We start from the raw sequence: 27,114 nt of genomic DNA on the forward strand, positions 1-27,114 counted from the left end.
GAACACAGCACCTATGCCTCCCATCATTTTAGGTGATGTTCAGGATCCTGCCTGACCCACATAAAACTCCCATAAAACTCCTCTTGGGAATGTCACAAATAACTTAAGGTGTCTCAAAGGCAGCAGAAACCCACGTGCTGGCAACTCAATCCCATCCTCATGCACTTGCAGACATGTACGAGCACATATATTATGCTGTCGGATCTCTGTATCAGAGCCAAATCCCACCCATGGAGTCTGCTGCACATCTACAGTGCGATAATGATTTTTAAAACCCTTTAAAATGCTTTTGGTTTTACTGTGGATATTAAAAGGTCCCACTGCTCTTTATCAGAAAAGGTATTTTGATATCCGTGTCTCTACCCACGGGCAGGCAGAACTGCGACATCAGATTTACCAGCCCAGCTTTAGGGTGCAGATTAGACCTCGGCAATTGGCTTTCACCCAGAAACTTGAGTCCTTAAATCACTTCTAAAGTGTGATTACCTTTAAAAGATTTACTGTTATAACCCCAAAATGACCCTGCTGCTACGCAGTATACGCTAAACACTTGAGTGCTGCCTACAGCGATGCGAGAAGCATTACATGGGCGCACAGGTCCTCCTCTCCCAGTAGCATGGGTAGGCAATTTTCTTGAGATCGAGCAAATCTTAGGACAGAAGGGTAAGTCCAGGCAGCCGTGAAAGGGAGGCATCAGGAAGCCCATCTGCCCACCAGCAGCGTGCCCGAGGAGGAGATGCTCGCTGGAGATATACAATCACGGAACGGTTTATGTTGGAAGGGACCTTAAAGATCATCTCGTTCCACCCCCCTGCCTTGGGCAGGGACACCTCCCACTAGACCAGGCTGCTCAAAGCCCCATCCAGCCTGGCCTTGAACACCTCCAGGGATGGGGCAGCCACGGCTTCTCCAGGCAACCTGTTCCAGTGCCTCACCACCCTCGCAGTAAAGAATTTCTTCCTAATATCTAATCTAAATCTCCCCTCTTTCAGTTAAAACCATTACTCCTCATCCTATGTCTCCACTCCCTTACAGAGTCCCTCCCCATCCTTTTTATAGCCCTCTTTAGGTACTGGAAAGGCCGCTGTAAGGTCTCCCTGGAGCCTTCTCTTCTCCAGGCTGAACAACCCCAACTCTCTCAGCCTGTCCTCACAGCAGAGGTGCTCCAGCCCCCTGATCATCTTCGTGGCCCTCTGCTGGACCCATTCCAGATGAGAAGTGCCAGCCAGCAGCTGAGAATAGCAGCAGGGCAGGGCAGAGGGGAAGTAAACACAGTCTTAAGCAAGAGGTCAACCCAGTTTGACCACATCAGCATTTAAATATGGTTTTCCGAGGGACTGAACACTGCAAATCGCCGCTGGTACCAAGGGGCAGCTCTAAAGGCTGCGGATCATAGACCATGTTGCGACATGAGCAGCTCATTCTGCCATTGTTATTTCATATACATTTACAGCTGGGCTATGCGTAAACAGGGAAGTCACATGGCATCCGCGGTGTCACTTACTGACTTCCTTGGTGTCTCTCAGGCTTAGAACATCGCCTTTAACACTTATTACCCCATACAGAGTCCGCAAAAATGGGAACCTTTAAGCAACTCCTATTAACAACGCCCATCTCAGCCATCCTCCATGACTCAGGAATCTGTTTCTGGATGCTGGCGTGTATTTTCCACTTCCTTTCCCTGCAGTGTATAGAACAGAAAGGAATCTGAATGCTGACACAGTAAGTAGATTGATTGCAGTATTTTATTTTTTGGACCGAGTCCCAATTTCAGTCTGATCTGCTTCTCAGATAGGAGGTTGTACATTGTCACGTAGTTTGTAAAAGCAGTTGCTACACTGATTTCACTAGATATGCAAGGCTGTGCATCTGCATATCAGAAAGCCAGATCGCGCACGCTGCAGATGCATCAAATTTTCTCAGAATAATAAACTGGAGATTTGCTGAAAACAATATGGAAATAATTTCATGGGCTTCTTCCAAACACGCAGATATAAATACGGGTCAGATTTGCAGAGAGCGTTCAAATTTGCATCGTCGTGTTTTAGAAGCAATTCGAAAAGAAAACATTTTGTAACAGTTTAGAAAACAAGCCTGGAAGATAGCAGATTTGGACTGTTTTCTCCTATTCTACACCACTGACCGTGGATCATGGGAAAAACTCAGCTTTCAATCAATTACCCAAAGGGCGGGTGAAATTTTCCAAGCGCTCAGCATCCAGAGGGTGTCACCACCAGCGGGAACGAAGCACACAGGTGCTGCTTGCTGCCTGGCACTTTGAAAAAAATCTCATTTTTTAAAGGATGGTTATACACTTCAAATGGAAATTTATTAATCGGTACATATCAGCAAATATAAGCAGTATAATCAAATATAACTGAAGTACACAAGCGGCTCAGAAGCCTGCTTTCCTACATACTGTAAACCCAGTAAATCCCTGTCCCTTTTCCAAAGTCACGCTAGCACATAAAGCTGCTATTTTTCTTCCTTACGCAGTAATACTTCTGTTACAAATCTGGAGAGCGAAAAAGTTAATCTCTGGTTACTTCATACCATTGTTATCCCGTTCTTTGACACAATTTTATTAACTTTATTCAAGAAAGAATGTAGCTTTGCTAATATGAATGGCAGTACGACAATTACTTGTACATACTTTTTAATAGATGCACTATTTTTAGGTAATTTTTGACAGAAATTCTCACTCTATGATATGGCCATGATTTGGTCTGTACATATAATTGTAGATCAAAATCTTAAAGCTTCCAGATATCTCCTGAACCATCGGAGGAAGAAGGTCCTCAGATCCTTCCCTATGCATTAGCTGATTAGCAATTCTTCCAGTAAATGAACCACAACTTTTTTTAAGCAGACAAATGATTCTCTCACAAATGGACTGGTCCTACTAGACTGAGCAAGACAGACCAATAGTGAAAACTTATTTTTGACAATACATCACAAGCTGCTTTGAACTATTTTTCAGACCAGAACCGTGCACTAACAAGTCCACGTATAGGAATCTCCATCCATAAAACTAAAAAGGGTGCCATGAATCTCCAAACAAAGGTGTGTGACGTGTATTCCAGATGGGAAGCATTACAAAAATGTTATTACACACACGTATTTTTAACATCAGGCAAATGAGACATCTTGCAGGCAGCTACAGTCTTAGGGCAGCGATCACAACCGAAACGCATGGCTGATTGTAGGGAGAGGAAAATAAAAGACCTTCAGACAAAACCACAGAATCACAAGGGATGGGTGATGTATTTTTTACCACCCTCCTTGCCCTACCCCCATTTCAGCATTTTAAACGGTTTCAGCATGCTAAAAAAAAAAAAAAAACAACAACCCAAATAAAAAAAAAAAATCTTACTTCTTCTTTAAGCCGTCTGGTTGTTTTCCTACAGACGCTATCTCAGCATTACACAGCTAATACAGCTAACGGCATTAATTGCTTTCTCTTTACTGAGATTGAGTTTTTCCCTTCACTTTCTCTTGAGCAAGCAAACAAACAGAAGCAGCCCAGGTAGATAAGTATCTCCAGAAATAAAATCTATTTTAAAACAGCAGGAAACAAATAAGAGAATACGTATAGACTTCAGACAGCCCGTTTCAATTTTGTGTTTAAAATGCCAGCTGGAGGGCTGAGAACTCTCTGGGGCAGAACTGGAGTGAAAGAAAGCAAAAGGGAGGTATTTCTGAGCAACGCACCTTTCGACCACGTTGTTCTGAACTTTTATCCGTAGCGTCTAACCATACTGCACCATTGTGTAATCCCAAGCCTTGAAAAAGTTAGTAAACCTCCTCTCCTGTAGTAGCTTCCTGCACCTGCCCCTACAGGTAATAAAGGATTAAAAGGATCAGAATTGCAATGTTTAGGAAACTTTTTTTTTTTTCTGCTCAGCAGGCAGCTCATTTCTTATTCTTAAAATGAAAGGAGTGGCTGTGTTTTAAAAAAAAAAAAAAAAGGAAAGAAAAACAACATAATGAAAAGGAAGCACACACCCATATGGAAAAAAATGGCAAAAAGACGAAGCATGCTTATTACGAATGCTTTGTAACCTCGTCACCGACAAAAAGCAAACAATTAATTAAAAGAGAAAGTTCAAGGTTTTCTTTCCTGTGTATTCTCAGAACCTTACGACCGTCGGCACTTCCATCGAGAATGCATGCTGCCCCTCCGCTGTGATATGTTTTAATATCAAGCAACAAACTTCTACTTAGAATTGCAATTGTAAAGATTCTCACAGTGTCTGTGCAATCCCACAGATGGCAACTAAGAGCGGTGTTTTTGACGCAGCAATTCCCTTCCTGCAGCTCCTACAGCACCGACAAAGCTTGTGTAAACACCACCGGGATTTCGGCTTAGGCAAGAAATGCAAATGTGGGGCTTTGACAGATCTGCAACCCAACAGGCTTGGATTAAACAGACCCACACGCTCCTCCGCGCCTTACCTCGCACACTCACTGCAGAATTTGAACATCATCAAGGGATTTGCTCTGCTTTAACGGTAGGAAACATCTGCCTAAATACAGCAAATGATTTCTGGATTTGTCCCAGATAAATAAGAGTACACGCTGACTACTGTATGAGCTGGCTTGGCTACAATTCAAAGCCTTATAGGAATTTTAGTTTGCAACAGGTGACAACATTCAAGATGAGGAAGATTTCACTCAGGGGTTACAGATTCTTTTAAAAGTTACCAATACCGTGACAGATTTTTCCAGACAGCCGCGTAACCCAGTGTTACAGGCTTCTGCCTGGCAATGAAAACCTGCCGTGAACACCACAGGGTTGGTAGGAGGTATTAAACATGCCGGAACACTGGGCTGGCACCTCGCATCTCCTTCCAGAGCATGATGTAGGTGCAACCATCCCAGCTGACACAACACATCGATGTACAACGCAACGGCAAGTGTGGGGTTAAGGTGCTCCTCACAGCAGGATCGTAAACTAGCATCACAGAATGGTTAGAGTTGGAAGGGACCTTAAGGATCATCTCGTTCCACCCCCCTGCCATGGGCAGGGACACCTCCCACTAGACCAGGCTGCTCAAAACACCATCCAGCCTGGCCTTGAACACCTCCAGGGATGGGGCATTGACAACTTCTCTGGGCAACCTGGGCCAGTGCCTCACCACCCTCACAGTAAAGAATTTCTTCCTGATATGCAATCTAAATCTCCCCTCTTTCAGTTTAAAACTGTTATCCCTCGTCCTATCGCTCCACTCCCTGATCAAGAGTCCCTCCCCATCTCTCCTGTAGACCCCCTTCAGGTACTGGAAGGCTACTATAAAAGGTCTCCCCAGAGCCTTCTCTTCTCCAGGCTGAACAACCCGATGCTCTACACCAGGTCCTCATCCTGCTGATAACCATGTGCAGGCAAAACAATGTAGTTTTCATCAAAAAGTAGGTCCGGCAAGGCAAAACTCCCACTTTACCCAAAAAAAGTCTGCAGGGCCTGGTCTCAAGTAGGATTTTTCAGTACAACACTGTGTATTAGTTATTCCTTTTTGTCAGCAAAGATAAAGCCTGTAACTTCCTGCAACAGTCAGTCATTTCTATTTGGGCTTCAAAATAGCTTGCTCTATTACAACAAATGTTGAAAATGAAACATGCACAACTTCATATAACTTCAACAGGACAGTAGAGCCTTTACCTTAAACAATAGCCCAACTGTACCTGCCTGGAGAGAGGTCACAGCCAGGGTTGTAACTGCCACAGTAAATTAAAAACAGTTACGTATTAATCACGGTGAACTATGTCCAGCCTTACAGCAGTTATAGTAAAAGATCCCAATAAAAGCCCAGTTAGTCAACACTCGATAATGACTTAAAATTACCTTACCTTCATGTCTCATTCATTAAAATGAAAGTATCTTCAAGTCTGGGAGATGCCTTTACTCTGACATGTTGTGCATTTGTAATCCCAGCGTATCCATCACCTTTGCACCTTTATTTCTGTCAGTTAAACTTCCATCTGCAGCTCTGGGCTCATTTCACCTCTTGGGAATACCCACTACAAACCACAACACTCCAGACAGACTAAAAGTGTCTGTTGTGCTTCAGCTGCTTTCTCTGTGACTTTGTTAGAGCCAAAAAGCCCAGCAAAAAATAGTTATAGTCTTCCGTATTTCTGCAGGAACATTAGCAAAATGCGACCGTCTGGCCAAGGTGCAGATTATTGTTAACTGTACGCAGAGACAGACCGAAGTTTAGGCAAAGTAAACGACGTGCCACGCAAACGAGCTGGATACCGACCAGTGGGGAACAGCAGAGGTCTGGAGGGTCTGCCTGCTCGCCCCTGCAACAGCGCGGACCATCGGGCCTCTCTGCACACCTCGAGGAAGGTGGCTGTTACCAGTCCTTCAGGTATCATCCCAGAGTTGGCCTGTAACGCTGTTCCAACTTTTTCGCTACATACCTACCCATCTACTCACCCACTCCTACCTCCTCTCTCACTTGCCAGTCTAATTACCCGCCCACTCACATTTTCTCTTACTCACTTCAGTAACCCACCCATTTACATGCTTTTCATTCATCTCCCCGTTCAGTTACACAATTTGATCCTCAAACACCTTCAATCCACTCACTAATAGTAATTTTACCTCCTAAGAAACGCCCATCCTTGTCTCTTCTCATCAACATCCCTACCCTGCATCGAGCTCACCAGTGGCTTGAAGGCAGTTTATTGTCCCAAGCTTCCAAGGTCCATGAGGCTCCATAAGGTCAAGTTCTCCACACCACACCAATGCTAAGGGGCTCCTGGGATCCATTCTGAGTGACTGAAACACTTTCTTCTGACACAATGTAGACACTGGCCCTGCCTTTGCCAGCTTCCAGGCAGGCACGCAACGCACGCCCTCGCTCCCACCCTGCAAAAACCTTTCTTTGGAGGCTTGCAACACAACCCTCTCATCCTTTGTGGCACTCCGAAAGGCAAGACAGTAGTAATGGTTCAGAAACCATAGAATCATAGAATTGTCTAGGCTGGAAGGGACCTTTAAGATCATCAAGTCCAACCATCAACCTAACACTGACAAAGCCACCACTAAACCGCATCCCTCAGTGCCACGGCTACCCATCTTTTAAATACCCCCAGGGATGGCGACTCCACCACTTCCCTGGGCAGCCTGTTCCAATGTTTCGTAACCCTTTCTGTGTAAAAGTTTTTCCTAATATCCAATCTAAACCTCCTCTGGAGCAACTTGATGCCGTTTCCTCTTGTCCTATCGCTTGTTCCTTGGGAGAAGAGACCGACCCCCCCCTGGCTACCCCCTCCTTTCAGGGAGTTGCAGAGAGCGAGAAGGTCTCCCCTCAGCCTCCTTCTCTCCAGGCTGAACACCCCCAGCTCCCTCAGCCGCTCCTCACAAGCCTCCTGCTCCAGACCCCTCACCAGCTCCGTTGCCCTTCTCTGGACACGCTCCAGCCCCTCACTTTCTTGTAGTGAGGGGCCCAAAACTGGACACAGCCCTCGAGGTGGGGCCTCACCAGTGCTGAGTATGAGGCAACGATCACTGCCCTAAGTCCTGCTGACACAGGCCAGGATGCTGCTGGCCTTCTTGGCCACCTGGGCACACTGCTGGCTCATATTCAGCCAGCTGTTGACCAACACTCCCAGGTTCTTTTCCACCAGGCAGCTTTCCAGCCACTGGAGGAGGTCTGGGGTAAAGGCGCTGGATCATGACCGTAGGCAGCTCCCAAGGAACTGGCTCTGGCCAGCACGGCCGTGCGCCAGCTCACACGTGAACGAGCCTGTTTCTCATGGGGTGACAGCAAAAAGAGTCCTCTTTATGGCCACAGAGTATTTGTTTTGGGGGGATATTGACTTAGCTCTTTGTGGTCAAGGAAAAGGAAAACTCTGGAGTGCCTGAGGCTTGTGGTAGCGAAGACCAAGCCCTGAAGAAGAAACAATAAACAAGCAACGCCCAAATCCCACCAAAACAAGTGAAACTATAAAAAGAAACGAGTTACAAAGTGAAGAAACTTTGAGAGAAAGATCGGGTAATGGAAAGCTTGGGTAAGAAAAAAAAAAGACTTAAATAACTACATTACAACTTCCACTATTTCTACCACTAATGGAAAACTGTGATTGTTTTATTTTCCCTGTAATGCCTCTGCAGACTCGCCTGCATATATCACTTTCTCTGTGTTTAAATGCTACAATAGAGTTAAAAATCCCTTAAGTTATACTGGCATAACTTCCCCACATAAAAACATTTTCATTTCTGAGTAAAACTGGCCTCTCTGGCTAATTTTCAACAATTTCTCCAGTGACACCAGAACAGATCACTCTTATACTGGAATAAAATATGTGTCTTGAGAAATTATAGTATTAGCAGTTCAGTTTAAAACCTATCTTCAATCAGTATAATTTTCCCAAATCCTGAAGAAACGATGTCGCAGCACTTGAGTGATACATCTAATATTCAAGAGCACACAATACTATTCTGCTCATATTTACAGGCTGTTAACACCGCAGAGAGAATTACTGAAAGATGAGAACGTAGACTCGAAATAATACGGTGAAACAAAGAAATGGAAAAATTTAGGGCAAATATCAGGCAAAGAAAAAACTCGCCATCCAACTTTGTGGAAAAGACTCCAGAAGATCGAAGTGGAAGGCCAAGTTCTTAGAGTATCTCCAGCCATAAACCGCAGAGAAAAAAAAAAATGTAGCAGAAAACATGTACTGGCAAGAAGAGGGTCTGGATGATCTAATGCACTTTCCATCTCTAACATCTATGATTCTGTAATTCCATAGGAGCGCTTAGCAGAGGGCTGGCAAACCTTCGTAGCAACTCAATCGTCTAATTATTGTGTGATAATCAAAGTGTTCAATTAAAAGGAGGCCCTTGGAGCTGGATGCCGTAGCTACGCCACCCCACTCTCGCTCCAAGTTGTGTGCTGCGTTGCCAGTAGAGAGCCTGATCTGAATGGCAGGCGCGCAGTAATTACAGAGTTGTGGGTAGCTCTCCTAAACAGGCAAAACAGAGTTTAAGTAATTAAAGAGACAATCATCATCCTTCTTGCAAAACGCCCGGGGTCAACTTTTGACAGCGTTTTTGATAATACAGAGTTCAACTTTGTCAACATTTATGCACGCAAATAACTTTACTCATACATGCAAGTAAGAGTTAGTGTAGCTGCATCTATACTACACGGCATTTTTAACTATTTACTTTTGATTTGTGTGCTGAGAAAATCCTCCCTTAGGGTTAAAAAACAGACTGTTTCTCAGCTCACGCGCTTTGTTTGCTATTTTCAAGTTGTTAGGTAAGCATACATGCAGAAAGAAGGAAGCGCAAAGACATGTACGGCACAAGCACATCTTTTACGTTTAAAGCACAAGTACGAGAAGAACGGACTACAGCAATAAGAAGTTTAAGAATCAGGAAGATTAAAAGAAAAATGGAGAAGGGAAAAAAAAGTCCAAAGTAGAAGGGTAGAAAAGAGAGGCATTTTAGAAGATAATCCTTCCCCACGTAAAGAACCGTGCTGTGTCTGTTGGAAGGCCACTGCCTGAGCCATCGCTGCCCTGAAACCTTCCTGGGAAGGTTGGGTTTGAGGGTGTTTTGCCAGTGTTTTTCCTGGCCAAAGACATTTCACTCTGCCTCTGATTAGAATGGAGTGTGATCCGGGGGATTACAGCCAAAACCAAATTTTGTGGAAAGTATGAACAGGAAAACAATTCACGATGTCGTTTGAAAAAACGCCAAATTGATAAATGCCATGAGCCTATCCGGCTCTATAAGTGTTATTTTTATACTATTTATTTACATTGATGACTAGAAATTTTAGTAAAGGACAGACTCCTCTTTGCCATCATACAATGATATTAATCCTACTTTTAAGTACTTAGGCTCTGAACAGAAAATGGAAATATGAAAGTAGTGCACTAACAACTCAACGTACACAGATCCTTAAGTTAAATGTAGACACCTAAAATACAGATGCCAAAGGAAAACAGGGAAGACTAAAAACCAACAGACTGCTTATTTTGGAAAGCAAGGTTAACTTAGCTCTTCCCTGAGCTCCACTGTGATTAGGAGAGAGGGGAGGGGAGGTTTCCCGAACAAGTGGAACTGAACTTCATGCAGGTGTCACCGAAAGGGACAGTCCCACCTCCTCCTTTGCTTGTGGCCTTGGCTTCCTGCTTCTTCCTCATCAACACGAACAGTCAAGCAGCTATGCAATGAGTTGGGTCATTTCTAGTTTTCCCAATAGAAAAGAAACAGAGGGAAAAAAAAAATAAAAATCTAGTTTTCAACAAGATCAGCAAAAATTGAGCTGGTTCACCCCAAGGCCACATGGTCATCAGCACTGACCGCGGAAGAAGCAAACCTTGAAACAGCATGTGAAATCTGCAGAGCAGTTCAATTTACTGGGTATGCACTTGTCACGCTAAAACGTCAACTGCAAGACAACATGTACCAATCACAGCAATCCAAAACCACGTCCACAGAAGCTAATATCGTCACCTTTAAATAGTAAGTCAATGGCAAGAGGTCACCTGGGAAGACGGGCACCTTCTGCCCTGCAGATCCCATCTCCTGCAAGGTCCTGGAACCAGCAGACTGCAAGCGGAGCCTGGGTTGAGGTTGCTTTCTGCCCTCCCGCTGGAACTGGGCCAGCACAGGGAGGAATTCAAAACGCACAAAGCCATAAAGAGAAAGCACTGGAGGGCAAGTATGACTCCATGAGAAAGAGATTCCCAGGAGAACAGGTAGAGCCCTATATTCTGGTCCCTTCTCCAGGAATTGCTCATGCCTACTGCACTGAAGATTAGATAAAACGTATACACGGCTCCTTTTATACTAAAGCTTGAAAAATACATCTTATGAGCTATGTAAATACACTTAAGAGCCAGTAAGAGCTCTGCCCTAACAGGAGAACAGCATATACCTACCTGTATTCTTGGAAATATCTTCATTTTTGGTGGATAAAAGTAAATCAAAGAGCAAAGATCTTCATAGTTATGACTCACTTATGCCAACCTCGTGTTTTGGCAATACAACTGCATATACTCTCTCACAGGAGCCTGTAATAACAAGTCATATGGGGAATTTCAGTAGCCGCATAGGTCCTTAAAGTTACAACTCAGGTGCCCAAAGTTTGATTAGAAGTTAATAACGCCTGGTAACTTCCATCTGCTGCAGCAGTGACTCCCTGAAGTCCCAGCCTGGCATCGCAGCACTGCCTAGAGACAGCCCAGTTTGCCAGCAGACATATGGGAAACAATCGAGGGAATCATAGAACGGTAGGGTTGTCAGGGACCTCTGGAGATCATCTAGTCCAACCCCCTGCCAGAGCAGGGTTGTCTTAGAGCAGGTTGCACAGGAACGCGTGCAGGCAGGTTTTGATTCTCTCCAGAGACGGAGACTCCACCACCTCTCTGGGCAGCCTGTGCCAGGGCTCTGCCACCCTCACAGGAAAGAAGTTCCTCCTCGTGTTTAGGTGGAACTTCCTATGCTCAAGTTTGTGCCCATTACCTCTTGTCCTGTTTCCAGGCACCACTGAAAAGAGCCTGACCCCATCCTCCTGACACCCACCCTTTAAGGATTTATAAGGTCCCCCCTCAGTCGTCTTTTGTCCAGACTGAAGAGACCCAAATCCCTCAGCCTTTCTTCATAAGAGAGGTGTTCCAGTCCCCTCATCCTCTTGGTGGCCCTTTGCTGTCCCCTCTCCAGCAGTTCCCTGTCCTTCTTGAACCGGGGAGCCCAGAACTGGACACAGCACTCCAGGTGCGGCCTCACCAGGGCAGAGTAGAGGGGGAGGATGACCTCCCTCCACCTGCTGGCCACACTCTTCTTGATGCAGCCCAGGATGCCATTGGCCTTCTTGGCCACGAGGTCATATTGCTGACTCATGGTCATCAGACCATCGAATCAGACACCAGAGATCACCACACAAAACTCTATCCTGAAAATACACATGTAAATATGGCTTCTATTCATACCTCACATTGCTGGAAAACACGCATTTTTATTTGGCTCAATAAATTATTTTTTTTATATGTTAGTATTACCATTCTAGTAGAACAATGGAAGAGGAAGCACTCCTCTTTTCCGGGTCCAATTTTGAGCTTAACATTTTGTATGCAAACCTCAGCTGCAAAGTCTGCATTTTGGATAGCTGTGGGCCATAAAGAACTTCGAAAAATTTACAAAACAAACAATGAGAAAAAGCCGACCAATTCTCTGTAGCTTGCCTGCGAACCTTCACGTGGGAATCCCTCAGAAATCAGCACAAATGAACGCTACGAAGACGCTGCGTAGACCTAAACCAACAAGCATTGTGTTGGGTTAGTAGAAAACACCATACTACGCACCTCAATATCTGATTTCAGATTGTGTTAAGTGTTTTCCTTATATGCAATTTATGGCTTGTGTTTAAAATGCTACCATTTGTGATAAAAGGGTTTTTTGGCTTGTTTTTTGACAAAATCAAGTCCTTCACTAACGTAATAAGCAGTTTTCTGCTTTGGAGAGAAACTGCTATTAAACCTGCCTCCATGTGCTGCTTTTCTGTCAGAATAATCACAAAACCCATGGAAAAATGTAACCTCTACACCACGTATTTTAGATTCTATCGTATTAGGCGACATTTTAAAAACCGCAAGGAAATGAAGATATTACAAACATACACATGGAATAAAAAAAGTAATCCAATTTCAAAATACGATTTTTTTTTTTCAATTATTTTGGGTGTGAACACCCCTGTGCGCTGCATCAATGGTAACAGCCTGCTCCCCAAAACAGGTGATTTCCAAGAGCAGGGATTTCCGTGTCCCACAGGTGGGTACACAACTACGAAATGAAGATCTAAGACTCCTTCTCCTCCAACCAGGCCTGCCTGTGATTTCTTAGTCAATGAAATTGCTCCAGTGGAAGCCTGAGGAAATTTGATCCACCGCTTCAACACAGGTTTAACAGTTAACAATCTAGGGGCTATAAAAATTTGCCACTTCCTTTCTTTTTATCTGAAGTGATAAGAAAACAATGATTTTTTTGTTTTTGTTGCCTTTTTTTTTTTTTTTAAAAAAAAAAAGTCCCTTCTGAGAACATTTTGATAAGCTTATGGTTAAATAAATGATTTTCAGAAGATACGCAGTTAATTCACATAAATGTGTGGCAAAAAAAAATCTAACATCAAATATCTAATTCATAGAACATTCTCCTTTATTTGTTTAATTCAAGTAAAATATTTTCCTCCGCCCTTTCCTTTTCATAGGCTTTTCACACCCACATAACAACCGAGTGACTCTTCCCTGACCCTGCCTCCCACGCCTTTTGGTACAACTGCTCGCTAGAAAGTCGCCCCGCTCCCGAGCTCTTCTCCCAAGATCCAAAGGAAGCACTTAAGGAAAGGAAATCCAGTACAATGCTAAACCTTCCTATTTATTTATTTTTTTTTTTCAAACCGCCGGGTTTATTTGTAGTTCCGTAGGGACGCGTGGTGTACGGACTGCCTTCTCGGTTGCTGTTTTGGAAAAGAGGGGAAAAAAAACATCCACGAGCATCTCACTGCATCCCAGTGTCACCCACCCAGGGAAGAAGAGCAGCAGGGAATTCCTGCATTCATGGTGGAGGGTTAGTACACAGTATCAGTAATTCCTACAGCTGGTGTCTGGAGGGGACCTGTCACAGAGCATGCTGAATTCACAGAACGGGTCAGGTTGGAAAGGACCTTAAAGATCATCCAGTTCCACCCCCCTGCCCTGGGCAGGGACACCTGCCACCAGACCAGGTTGCTCCAAGCCCCATCCAGCCTGGCCTTGAACACCTCCAGGGATGGGGCAGCCACAGCTTCTCTGGGCAACCTGCTCCAGTGCCTCACCACCCTTACCGTGAAGAATTTCTTCCTGATATCCAATCTAAATCCACCCTCTTTCAGTCTGCAGCCATTACCCCGTGTCCTATCATTACACTCCCTGATAGAGAGTCCCTCCCCATCCTTCCTGTAGGATCTGTTCAGTAACCACTATTCTGCTTTCCCCATCTTCTCATAATCTACGCCTACAAAACAACGAAATCCAAGAGCCACGGCATCACGTATCAGCATCCTCTCTAAAAGGAAAACAGGGTGATAATGCTGGTAAAGCACTGAAGGGAAGTTAAATATCACTATCCTCATTTTATCGACAACTATGAATAAATGCCTTGCACAAGAAGCTCCCCCTCCAAAAAATTCCTCCCCAAACCAGTGGCAGAGTTGACAGCAGATTCAGGAGCACGACTTCCAGACCTAGCGCCATCGACCAACGTGATTCCTTCTAGCCAATAGTATGTTAATGATCTGGGTTTTCTGAGAAACCACTAATTGATAGCTTTTTTTCCTTGGGATTTACAGAACCACTTAAAAATAACATCATTTCTATTCTAGGCATATTTTAGGAAAAGTATCATTAGATTTAATTCCAGGGACAGACATCTGATTTTCATGTGAAATTCAAGAAGACCGAAGCCTTGTTCATTCAGCAATGTGTAACAGGAAAATCACAGCGTAGCCATGACTCCGGGACAACAGGATCCCAAAGCCGGAGGGCTGGCCCACCCTCTTTGCTTAGTACCAATGTTGGTAAAGGTTTGTACGTTAAAGGCGGGAGAGATCAGCAATTTCCAGTTGTTTTTGTCGACCCGATCAACAAAGTTTTCCCCCTTATTTACAGACTCCTGAACTGCAGCAGGCCAGCCAGTGTCTTCTATAAAAGCTGCTTCAGTGAAAAAACAACCGCACCGTGCCACATTCTAACAGCTGTTAAAGAGCTTTCTTTCAATTACATTTAGCCAGATACCATCTTAGCGCTGAAAACGAGAAGTACGTAAACTTACCAATGCATTATCAGGAGAAGCATCAGAAATCAAGTTTAGGTGTAATTCAGCAGTCAGCACCTCAGCTCCTTCCTGGCACAAAATAAATCCCACAGGCAGCAGGTACTAGAACCGTCTCTCTTTGCTAGTCATACCCGTACGCTCACAAACGTCTTCTGAATCTGCCACCAACAAAAGAAACCACAGTAAGACTACTTCCCTAATGCTTCATAACTGAGTCAGTAGGTCAACAATTCCTTCGGTTTAGGAGCCAGACCAATTCCCTTAAACACCCCCTTTTTTTTTTTTTTTTCTGATGGAGACGCCAACTGTCTCCTGCCAGTGGCAGCCCATCTGCTTCCAGAACAGAACCAAACCGCTCCAAACCACCACCTCGTCTTGGCACAGACATCCGTCCTGACGCAACTCCATTTTGTCTCTCACGTCTGGGGAAAAACCAGGAGAAAATACTTACAATCGAAAAACAGCCAGGAATCTGCTCCTCGTGCACCTTGCGCTGCTGCTGCCGGCTCTCAGCCCATGTTCTCGTTTCCCATCCCCGTGATGGAGTGGGAAGAAGAAGGACACTACATGGAATACCAGACCTATCCCCAGTCTGCCTTGTTCCGGGCAAGCACAGAATATCCTGCGTGTGCATTTCAGGCGCACTGCTCGAACAAAGAGAAAGCTCCGAAGCTGCTATCCCTCTTCCCGATCCATGACTCAAAACGTCTGGTTGAAAATTGGTTTCGTAATAACCCTTTAGTACCACCTACTCACATCACCCAGTGATTCTTGCAGCAAATGCACAGGAAATCACCAACGAGTGCCAATGGAGCTACTATTCCAAGAACTAGCTCTTTCGGTTATTCCTTCATCATTTGGAAACTGAGATGCTTTTACTTTCCCTATCGCACAGGATATATTTTTTTTTTTTTAAAGAGTTTTTAACAATGATCCTGTAAAATACTTTGTTGATAAATCACCAGCTGAAAACTTGCCCACTGTAAAAAAAAAAAAAAGTATTTCACAATACTAATTCCAGAAAATACAGTAATTCCTTTCTGGAAATAACTCACTGGACAAAAATCAAAAGGGCAGAATTAATTTTCAGAGACAGTCTGCATCCTGCAGAGCACACAAAGACGGTGTAGTCAGCCACGTGCCTTTCTGACCACCAACAGCAGACCCCTGACTCACCCAACCACAAGATGAGTCGCTAGGAATGATTTCCTCTTCTTCCACGCTGCCCCCGGGCTCCTCTGTGCCACCGGCATATCCTGAGCCTAATCCCGACTTTGATGGGAATTCCAAAACTCATCTCGTAAGGCTGTGGCCACCAGTAACGACGCAGCCATCTGCTGGCTCCTGCTTTGAGTCACCTGTCAGCGATACAAAAGGAAATTACTCAGCAGCGAGCACGTGGAAGCCCATTGCTCCAGCCTCTCCCGTACCCCGTAGAGGAATCCAAAATTCCGGAGGACGCAAATCACCCTGAAGGAAAGCTGTTCTATTCTGTAGCCCTAACATTCAAAAAAGGTGGAACTCTGTTTAAAAAAAAAAAAAAAAAAAAAGAGAGACAGGATCGCAGACGGAGAGCGTTTCGGCTGGGTTTTCAACGCCAGCATCACTGAAGCTGCCATGGAAGGGGGGGGACAAAAAAAAAAAAAAAAGACATTTCACAAACACTAGACCTTCACTGTGCGTGACAAGAAAAATAATTAAAAGAACTGAGAGAACTAATCTGTGGCTGCTTAGGAAGTTAACTCTTCGAAGGAAGTGATTAAATAAGAGAACAAAAGCGAAGTGTTATGTTTATCAAACAAGTAAACTTAACTCCCGGGAGTGCTTACTCATGTAAGTAAAGGCTGAGCACGGTCACAGCCCCCCCCGCCGGCACAGCTTCGCGCAGGGCTGGGATCTTACTGATTATTAAGCAGTTATTATTCCAAAGAAATAAATCTTTTAAGAAATACGCAGCACTGCTTTGCCAAAACGCCAAACATTACCAGAAAGGCTTTCACAATGTCCTGTGCTTCTTTAGGAAACTCCCTTTATCCAGCTCCTATTCGGGACAAAATTCACAAGGATTTTCCTGAGAAGACCCGATTAACCACTACAGTATTTACAAATTCAGTCCAGCAACAGTCTTTTTTTTTTTTTTTGTTTTGTTTCATCACAAATTACGCAGCTCATGAATTCAGCCCTCCAAAACGAGACTCCCAACTTCTCCCAAAAAACAGCAGACGAATAGAAGACACGGAATGTTCACGACACTTTGAATCTTCCGGAATTCCACAGAAATTAATTAATGCTAGAGATTTAATTGTCTAACCTGCTTCTGCATGCAGAAAGAGCCAGATCTGGTGCCTTTACAGTGGGGGAGGGAGGCAGTTCTTGTTCCTGTTTCGTACTTGACTTTTTTTCCTGCGCAGGAGATGATCTAATTATTCAACGTGTCAGTTTATTGCTTCACCCTTTCTCATGTGTCTCCTGCCATTAACATATTTTAACAATTCAGCTCATTAGGAAGGAGGCGAGGACAAAACGGCAAATTATCCTTAAGAATCAAGCACAAAGGCTGGAGTCTTCCCATGTTTCGCCCCGTACCTATCCCAAACTCCACGAGAGCACACGACCAAGGACGCTGAATGTAAAGCGGACACAAAGCTCCCTAAATCCAATCCTCACACTGCTCGGACGTTAAGTGTTATCTCTTCAAGGCACAAGTCTGATGGGTGAGCTCTGCGAAGGAATAATTCCGGGTCCTGCCCAATTCGGAAAGGAAAGAAACTCCCGAACGACAGCCCTTTATTGTTCCCAAAGGCGCTGATGCTCAGCTGCAGGCACTGTGGGTGAGAGGGGGCTGATGGAGCTCATGTATAATCATCGGGTGATGAAAGCCAGGGATCAAACCAGATACGGCTGCTACCCATCGACTCGAAATGGATCTGAAAAACCCCCGAAATCCAAATATAACGTGTATGGCACCTGCACTTGCATACGTAGGATGCCAGCCGAAGTTTCCAAGCCTTTTTATCTAATGCCTTTCTTACAGCAAAGAGCCATTCAACACGCAGCCCTTTCAGCAGATAAGGATTCGAGAGATGTTCTCGTGTTTTTAAACCTTGCGTGGAATTACAACACCAGGTTTGCTCATGAATCGGCTCGAGCAGGCTCCCCACAGCATATATTAAAACCACCGGTTCTTGGGAAAATGTTTCTTCAGCAAGTTTTGTGTGTAACATCAGGTCCTATATATAAACCTGTTTACGACTATTTCTAAAGATGAGCTCGTTCTGAAGCAGCTCCTTTATTGTGATCGAATGTGCTGGATTCGTTCCCAGTAAAGGCTTATATAAGGCCTTCAAGGAAGTAGAAACTTATTTTGTACAAAATCAAGCCAGTATAGTAGTAGGTGCAACGGAATTATCCTGTTATACATTAAGTTTTACTAACAAAAGACCTGCTTTGCAGCTATAAAGTCAAATGCTGCATCCCACTGGTACAAACAGTCAAATATTTCCTGCCATAAAAATCAAAACCTACTCAGCCAAAAGGAAAGATGACAGGTAAAAAGCATCTGCCTTTTTTTGGTATAAAAGCATCACACTCCTTAAAAGAAAAATCATGTAGTTGCTGGAATCCCTCATCTGCCTCCCTTGCCTGAGTCTGATTTAACTTCTGTTAAAAAAAAAAACAAAAAAACCCAACAAAACCCAGAACAATAGAACAACAAACACTCAAAAGGCAACCGTTTTCAAATGCATGATGGAAACTTTTCGACGCTGTTTTTTTCCAAGTATGTTGTTGGTATTTTTGTCCTTCTGAACAAATCACTCCCCTGGCAGGTACATCCACTCCAATAAATAAGAAGCTTTCTGAACCGTGGTCCGCGGTACCTCTGTGTTAAGCTTATTCCCGTGGCTTCTGCTGGGAGGGATGTCCTCGCAGGGATAACTCACTCCAGAAACCCTCGCGAGGACGCAGAACGTGTAAGCCCGTACCAGGTTCGGTTCCCACAGCCTCACCCAGCCCTCTGACACCGCTCCAGCACAATCCACGCTTTCCAGGACCACTGGGCACCGCCAAGCCACACCGACCTCCAACTCAGCCTTTAGAACCAAGAGCCGTGACCAGCTCTTAAAACTCAAGCTCTTGCTACTCTGGGAATAAAAACACCGAACTGGTAAACCGTAGCATCAGGCTGGTCTTCCTTCAGGCGCTTTAAAATGAAGAAGAACCCACCCCATCAAACAAAAACGAAAGGTTTGTGAACACCACCTTCACGTGGCACAGAGGCGTGGTCCAAGCGCCACGTGGCGTCGGTGCAGGGAGCCTGCTGGGGCTAAAAACATCTTACCGTGGGCTGGGAGACCAGTACGGCTCCCTGAGTGGGCTCAGTTAGTACACGCACAGCCAGTGAGACAAAAAACACCCACTTCGGTGTCATTTAGGTGTCTGCATCCAAATAAATTAATCAGTCTCCACCTGATTAGCACGGGCACTTCCCACAGCACTTCATCGATAACGCCAGGGCTTTTGCCCCCTCGGCCACGTCCCATTTTGCGCTACCACCCAGAGGCAATTCAAGGACTAAACCAAACCTGCTCTTGCTTAAGATTAAAACATTATAGGACTGATCGTGTAGGTACCTCGGCCTCACTTTTCAGAGGGGTCCACAACGCCAGTCCAGCACAACGCACTACACCACGATTTTCTTTGGAAAATACGGTCAGAGATGCCACTCACCCTTCTGCATCTTCCAAGTGCTGAGGCTCTTACCGGGGAAGTGGGAGACATATTCTGCTGTCTCCTCCCGTCCCCACAGCCTACAGAGTGCTGTAATTTTGATACTACGCGTTTATGAACCGAGCGGTGACCTCTCATCCCTCTTTCTGAATCATGCCGCTGCTCACAAAGACATAAAAGATTCAGAGCGAGCGAATATGCAAGAGCAGCTTGACCCTTACCCTACAGAGGAAAGGACTTCTCTGGGCATTTGGAAGTCGAGGTTTCGATTTCTTTTCTTAATCCTCTTTCTGCATTTCAGCAGCTACACTTGTAGCATTTAATACTGGCACGCTTTTTTTCTTCCTACTTAGCTTGCTGGCCACTCTTAGATGTTTAACTCTTCTTATTCCTTCTACAGGCATCTTCCGTCTTGCTTTTAAGTTTGTAATTCCAGTGTTGGCAATTCCAGGGTTTTTTTTAGCTTTCGTCTCACGGGCCTGCACACAAACAGCGTGCACAAAGAAGGTCCGGAGCTGTGGGAGCTGATAGGAACGGCTGAATTCTAACGCTGGCACAAAAAGGATGACACGAGGGGCGTGCGAGGCAGTACAGAACTGCTCTCCTGACTTACTCTGGTAGCTACAACAGATGGATCACATAATCCAGCGCAAACAGCAAGCAAGTTTCTTGGTAATAAAAGAAAAGGACATGATGACCTCTAGGTAAAAATCCTAGGAACAGCAAGCACACATAAACATCAACCTGAGCAACTTAAATTCTGTGCCAGAGCTTGAACTGAAGATAACAGCAAAGACAAACACCCAAGACAGATTTAATTCAGACCGTAATTCACCGCACACACACGCCAAATCGTGGTATAAACCTCATGCCTCTTAACACTCCTCATTGTAAGGCCTATTCTTATCTTGGTGATGAATGTAGGTTTTTAAAAAGATTTTGAATCCTTCCTGCAATTTTGGTGCAGGCTTCTTTAGCCGAGAGGAAGCTGGAAGTACTTCAGGTTACCGTCTGGGGTGGTGTATGTCCCAGCACTGATCCCCAGATGCAGGGCATCTCACCGCAGGCCTCTGTTGATGAATTGTTGCATGGCTACAGACAAACACGTTATTGTTACCTTCCTTCTCCCCTCCTCCCTAAAGCAAAGGTGTTTTAACCTTCAGGTTTATTTTGTTTGCAAAGTTGATTCAGTTCCTCAAAGGGGAGGCAATACCAGCATGAACTCTGTTTTCTCGGTATGAAGGTACAACCTCTTAAGTTTAGCGTATACTTCACAGAACAGACTAAAAAATTCCCTGTTCCTCCTTCTGATTAACAAATCCTTGAAGAGCTCAGTTCCCCAGCACTCAGAAAACCCGACAGGGTGGCAGGGCCCATAAATATTCATTTTCTGTCGAAAACAAGGGAGCATTTCAGAAATAACAAGTATTGGGAGGAGGGTGGATTGGGGGGGGGGGATTTCCTTTATTTTGAGTGCTCTTAGTTCGTACCACTAGATGGCACGTTTGAAACTCCTGCCATCTAGGTGAAATCACAGCAAAGTCTTTGCATCACCCCATGTTTATCCTGCTAGCCTCGCCTGGGATGGAAAAATACAGGTAAAATGGTATCTCAAGAGCCAAAGAACGGAGATACGAGGACAACGGCATGTAAAAATGTGCCCGTGTGGGAAGGTAACGAAAGTCAGCGAGCTGAGAGCAGGACTGCAAGGTATCCCGAGCTCCAGCGCTTCTGCAATCCTGGCGTAGCCCTGGTAACTACGCCTGGAGAGAGCTCCTGTGGGAGCCGAGTGGAGACAAGAGGAAAATGGGAAAGGAGGGTGAGAGCTGAACCTTCGGAGGCACGATGTCGCCTTTAACCGCAAGCTGAGCAATGCTCTGCTCTCTGCAGATCACCGAGAGCTCAACAGACACAAAACCCATTCGCAACCTCTCCAACCCATCACTGGCACGAACTGACGGGAGGGAAGAGCATTCAGGGCACAACCACGCAACGGGGGAAGATTTAGCCAACCCCCAGCATCATGTTTCGCCATTGCAAGATCTAGCTTTTCCAAAAAGGTCCAGCGCTTTGCATCCCACGGCAGATAAGTAAACACGGAGCAGCCCACGACCCACTGAGTCAGCTTCACGGGCAAGTCACCTCCTGTGCTGGACACGTTTTGGAGTGTACCTAGCTGTGCCCCGGTTATACTGGCCTGGGCAGGGGTGCCAGCGTTTGGCAGCACCGCTTCCTTTAGGCTTCTTGCTTGTTCTCGCTGCCAGTTCCTTAATTTAACTCGACCCACTTTAGAAGTGCATTAGCACAAGCACGTATCCGCCCCAACCAACATTCCCTCAAAAAAGAACAAGTCGGTTCAGCACCAACGTAACGATCGCGGGCGCTCAGAGACGGTACTTGTCATGGCATCGCACCCCACATTCCCTGTGTGTGCAATTTCAATAGATGAGGATTAACAATCTACTACGAGCGCTTCAACACCCGACTCAGTCCTTGGACCTGGCACTAGTGTCAATGGAAAAACTGTCAATTTAAACTGGAAGAGGAAAGAAGTGTTGTTGACAGACCCCAAGGGCAATGGCAAAGAGCGCTGCTTGTCTGGATGGAAGAAGAAATACCATCTTCCACCTCCCACGAAAGAAAATCTTACTGTGGGAAAAAGTTTTCACATAATCATAAAATTGCCTAGTTTGGAAGGGGCCTTCGAGATCATTGAGTCCAACCATCAACCCAACTCTGACAAAAACCAGCACTAAACCGTATCTCTAAGCACTATGCCTATCCACCCATCTTTTAAATACCTCCAGGGATGGTGACTCCACCACTTCCCTGGGCAGCCTCTTCCAATGCTTGACAACCCTTTCAGTGTAAAAAATTTTCCTAATATCCAATCTAAACCACCCCTGGTGCAACTTGCAGCCGTTTCCTCGTGTCCTATCGCCTGTTAACTTGGGAACAGAGACCGACTCCCCCTGGCTACACCCTCCTTTCAGGTAGTTGCAGAGAGCGAGAAGGTCTCCCCTCAGCCTCCTTTTCTCCAGGCTGAACACCCCCAGCTCCCTCAGCCACTTCTCACAAGACTTGTGCTCCAGACCCCTCACCAGCTCTGTTGCCCTTCTCTGGACACGCTCCAGCACCTCGATTTCCTTCTCTTCTGTAGGATTTAGCTCAGTAAAGATGCCCTGAACTAAATGTCAGAGAGACACTGAACTACCATCACCAGCTTCACCAGACGACCAAAATGCACTCCTGAGGCAGCACAAGAAAGCTTGCAGTAGCACCATCCATCCTAGCTTGCTATTTAGGAATTCTGCTCTTTACCCATCCATCAGTCTGGCAACTATTTGTTTATTTACATATTCATGTTTACATAGTATAAACCTGCTGGGCAAATATTCCTCCAAATGCACCAGAGTACATTTCTGTGTTGACGTCTACAGAGTCTGCCAAGGGGAGTCTGTAGACATCAACGCACGTCAGTAGTATCCCGCGGAAATATTCCAGCAAGGCCTCTACTTTCAATGTACAAACAACTCCAGAGAAACTGATTTCAAGCATAATGATGCAATAACTTCACCTGAATCTTTTATGTCCCTCTGGGCCTGCATTTTGGATGCAGCTCCTACTCCTATGAGGACACACCAATGCAGAGACGGCAGCAGTTTGGGGGGGGGCTACAGCAATTACCAGCATTTAAGCTCCGTTGATGGAGCTATGGGAAGGAACAGCTGTAGGCTGTCCCAAAACACACATTTCCACTGGATGACACTGAACCTCTCCCAAATATGCACCTGCCATGTATTTTGACAGCTTTTAAATGAGAACCACAAGTACTCCCACAGACGGATTTGTTTCTCAGCATAATTACAAACTCCACTGCAAAATGTGGTGGGGAAAAAAATATGGCAGATACCTATAAATAAAAATCCTTGGAATTCTGTTCTAGATTCTTCTCCTACGCCAATGAAATCCCCAATACACTGTGTCCCAACTCGAAGAGCAAAGAAGACTTGACAAGTGGGATTCACCTCACTTCTATTCACATACCTGCAGCATAGATGTTCGAATCCGAGTTGGCCACAGGGAATCCCTCTATGGTCAGTGCAAAGAAACTGTCACTTCCATGACATGATTCATCTGACTTAGTCCAGAGAGTTACTTGTGATGTTTTCCCTCAGAGAAGGGAAGCTGGGAACTTCTCAGCCCTGTCACAGGTATCAATTCACAAACGCTGCTTTAAGCTACTGCAAAAAGCAATATGCAAAATGAGAGCTTTTTGAAAGCGACTTATTGTGGGGGCTTTTCTTTATCTACTTAGTGAAGTGGAAAAACACAAGTAAGAGTGTTGTCTTTTAACATTCCTATTCAAGAACCCTCTTGTTCAAATTTGCAAACAAAATTTTGCAGCACTAGGCTAATACCTGAGAGGTGGACCAAGAATTTGGGCCAAAGCGCAAAAGGGAAATGAACTGATCCATTTTCACACTCTTAAATAACTTGAAAGCAAACCCAGCAACATAAAGAGCAGAAAGTGGATTTCATCATGCAATATCCTTTTACTTTAATAAAAGGATGTTTATGAGGAAGGAAGAATAAATCTTATGGTTAAGGGCAAGATGTTCAAAGTGCACTACCAGCTCTGGATTGTATTTCCCACTTACGTTAACCAGTAAGTCTCCACCTCGATACCACACACAGCACATTTACTGCCTCAGATTTACATTTCTGGAGAAGACACTGTCACGGAAGGAGATCTTCTTGGGAAGAAGATAAAGTGGGTGCTGCTGAAGCAGTGCCTCTAGAGCACAGCATCACGGGCCAAGCTCTCCCTCTATGGGGAAGCTGACCGCAAAGAGGATGGGTCCCAAGGACAACTACAAGGATGCAGGCATTAATGAGTAGAGTTTGATACTTGTGACGTTGCTCTGGCCTCTGCAGTATTGCTCCGTTTGAGATACATTATCCGGAAACTCCCTGACCAGTCAGACTTGTTCTCAGCAGAAGAAGAGTTAGCAGCCAAGTGCTTCCTTGACCTCATTGCCCTTGCTCATCTCCTCCTCAGCAGAACAACCACATGTATATAAACAGCTTTCTGAAGAAACTGGAGAGACCAAAGAGATCACTTCTACGGAAGAACCCTTGATTGTATGTCCAGGGGCCATGGTACGGGCCTGGCTACAGCCAGCTGCAATCTGTCTGTGCTGGACCCGCAAGCAGAGGCAATCCCGTAACGCAGCGCTGCTCGCCGTGCTAAGAGAGGGTTTTTGATTTCAGAGCTCTTTGCTGCCAATGCAGACTCAGACCTCGAAAACATAATTCATATGGCTTTTAGTTGTCATTTAATCATTTATCTCCCATCTACATAAACAGATCCACTCCGCTCTCACCAATACTTGTAACTAAATTACTGTATTACGGTAGATCAGCGGCTTCTTCTGCAGAACCGGCTGTATACGATTGGCTGTCAGGAAAAGTCAACATCCTTGGTCAAAGAGCATCTAACAATTAATACACTTCATTTAGCTGCCACCAATGATGCCACCAAGAGCAAAGTACAACAACAGAACTGACAGCCAGGCGGGACGGAGCTTTTCTCGAGTATTGTTCGAGCGACAATCAAACAAACCCCTCATTGTTTATCCGCCTGTGGAAGTGGATGGCACACAAACAGCTACCTACGTGTTTCTCAACACATACTGGGAGATGCTCAGGCAAATTTATCACTGGAAGAGAAGAGCATATCCAACAGACTGCAAGCTGAATCATGTAAATTTGGGTAAAGAGAATCCCATTAAAGAAGCAAAATTAACGTTAAGTGTATCAGATGAAAGATTTCATTTCTAAAGCCAGCGCCTGAACAAAAATTCAAGCTACTTCGAAGATACTCAGGTCATTCAGACAATTACTTTGAAATGGCAGAGAAAGACGGTCTGATGATCCGTGTACGGAAAGAGGAGCCAGAAGCTCTGAATCATTCATAACAACACTTAGCAGTTGTATCATCTACAGATCTCAACGCTGCTCCGCAAAATGGATATGAATCGCTGGCACCCAACTGCGGCTCCTCTGCAGTTGGCTGGCATCACACCGCTGCACCAGGAGGCCTGGAGAGCACCAGGGTGCTTTCCCAGCGGCAGTCAGCAATTACAGCTTTTGTCCCTGTTTATCCACCTACCTACCTGCAATTCTAATTTAGCATTTCCCATGGCTGACAGCTACGGCTGCATCCAATCTCCCTCCGCACCAACGCAGGAGAAACTGAAGTCTTCATTCAATTCTGTGACATCTCTGGCAAATCTTGTTATTCAGAGTCAAAGGTGCTTGAAGGAGCTATATTTTACGCCGGTCTCCAACAGCCACATGGACTTGGTGGACTCTCAGCACCTGTTTGTATCTGAGAGCGATCTTTCATGCTACTTTTGTATTTAAGAGTAACACGGGGCTCAGCTGAACCCACTTTCCCATCCTGACATCACTGTGCTGGTTTTTTTTGTGTTTTTTTTTTTTTTTTCTCCTCAGTCACAGTTATAGACTGAATCCCTGAGATTTACTTTGCAAGAAAAGGAGGCTAATGCACAGAGAAAACAAGTGGTGTGCTGAAATAACAGAACAACTCTCAAAGATAACCGCGGGCTCCGCGTCGCCGGAGTGCTGGCTTTCCACCCCAACCGCTCAATGCCACTACACGCAGTTGGAACATTTATTCTGAGGTCGCAGAGGATTCCCTAAAACCCCCTGTGCCTCAACACCTCCTGTGTAACGGCAACAGCAGTTTCACAGGGAAGACGTGGAGGTCTGAAGGGACATTTGCCTTTTAATTGCAGAACACCTTGCTAACAACACGGCATTGCTATTAGCCATCACTGTTTCTGCAGCTGCCTGCTACACTTGCACGGTAAGAAGTATAAGCTGCTCTAACTACAGGGCAGGTACCTGTTTCCACATCACCACTCTCTTTAGCCAGCCCTATTCTTGCTGTACCTTTGAGCCAAGTAACAAGCTGCTGTGATCAACTGTCCATGGAAGATCAGAGTCACTGAATAACAAAATGGTTTCAGTTGGAAAAGACTTTAAAGATCATCTAGTTCCCACCCCCTGCCACGGGCAGGGACACCTCCCACCAGACCAGGTTGCTCAAAGCCCCATCCAGCCTGGCCTTGGACACCTCCAGGGATGGGGCAGCCACAGCTTCTCCAGGCAACTGGGCCAGGGTCTCACCACCCTCACCGTAAAGAATTTCTTCCCAATACTTGATCTAAATCTACCCTCTTTCCATTTGAAGCCATCACCTCTTGTCCTATTGCTACACTCCCTAATAAATAAGTACTGCGCGCTGAAACCTTAAATAAACATAAACCCCGCTGTCCTGCAAATGAAACTCCACGATAGGACACATTTCCCCAAATCAGACAGCTGGGAAAGAGATACAATTAGAAGGAAAAAGAATAAATAAATAAATAATCCAATAAACCAAAATAAGAAGATGCTACCGAAACGCTGTCTGTGTATTTCTGCTGGCTAGGAGAGTCTCAGACATTAGATATTCAAGT

At 45.1% G+C, this 27,114-nt stretch overlaps 1 long non-coding RNA gene across 8 annotated transcripts in view; it reads right to left on the reverse strand.

Annotated features, from left to right (window-relative positions):
• LOC134510410 (uncharacterized) overlaps nucleotides 1–27,114 on the reverse strand; it is a 128,395-nt gene that overhangs the window by 9,900 nt on the left and 91,381 nt on the right. For 3 of the 8 annotated variants that reach the window (XR_010069600.1, XR_010069598.1, XR_010069596.1), the window contains exons 5-6: nucleotides 16,013–16,194; nucleotides 14,834–15,816 (exon numbers count right to left, since the gene is read on the reverse strand). This is a non-coding gene — a long non-coding RNA (uncharacterized LOC134510410). Of the gene's footprint in view, nucleotides 1–1,125; nucleotides 1,682–1,992; nucleotides 3,835–12,952; nucleotides 15,817–16,012; nucleotides 16,195–27,114 lie in introns of those variants that run through there. The other 5 variants (XR_010069601.1, XR_010069594.1, XR_010069595.1 and 2 more) reach the window with 3 other exon arrangements.

Source organism: Chroicocephalus ridibundus, chromosome 1 (assembly GCF_963924245.1).
Source record: "Chroicocephalus ridibundus chromosome 1, bChrRid1.1, whole genome shotgun sequence".
Lineage (NCBI taxonomy): Eukaryota > Metazoa > Chordata > Aves > Charadriiformes > Laridae > Chroicocephalus > Chroicocephalus ridibundus.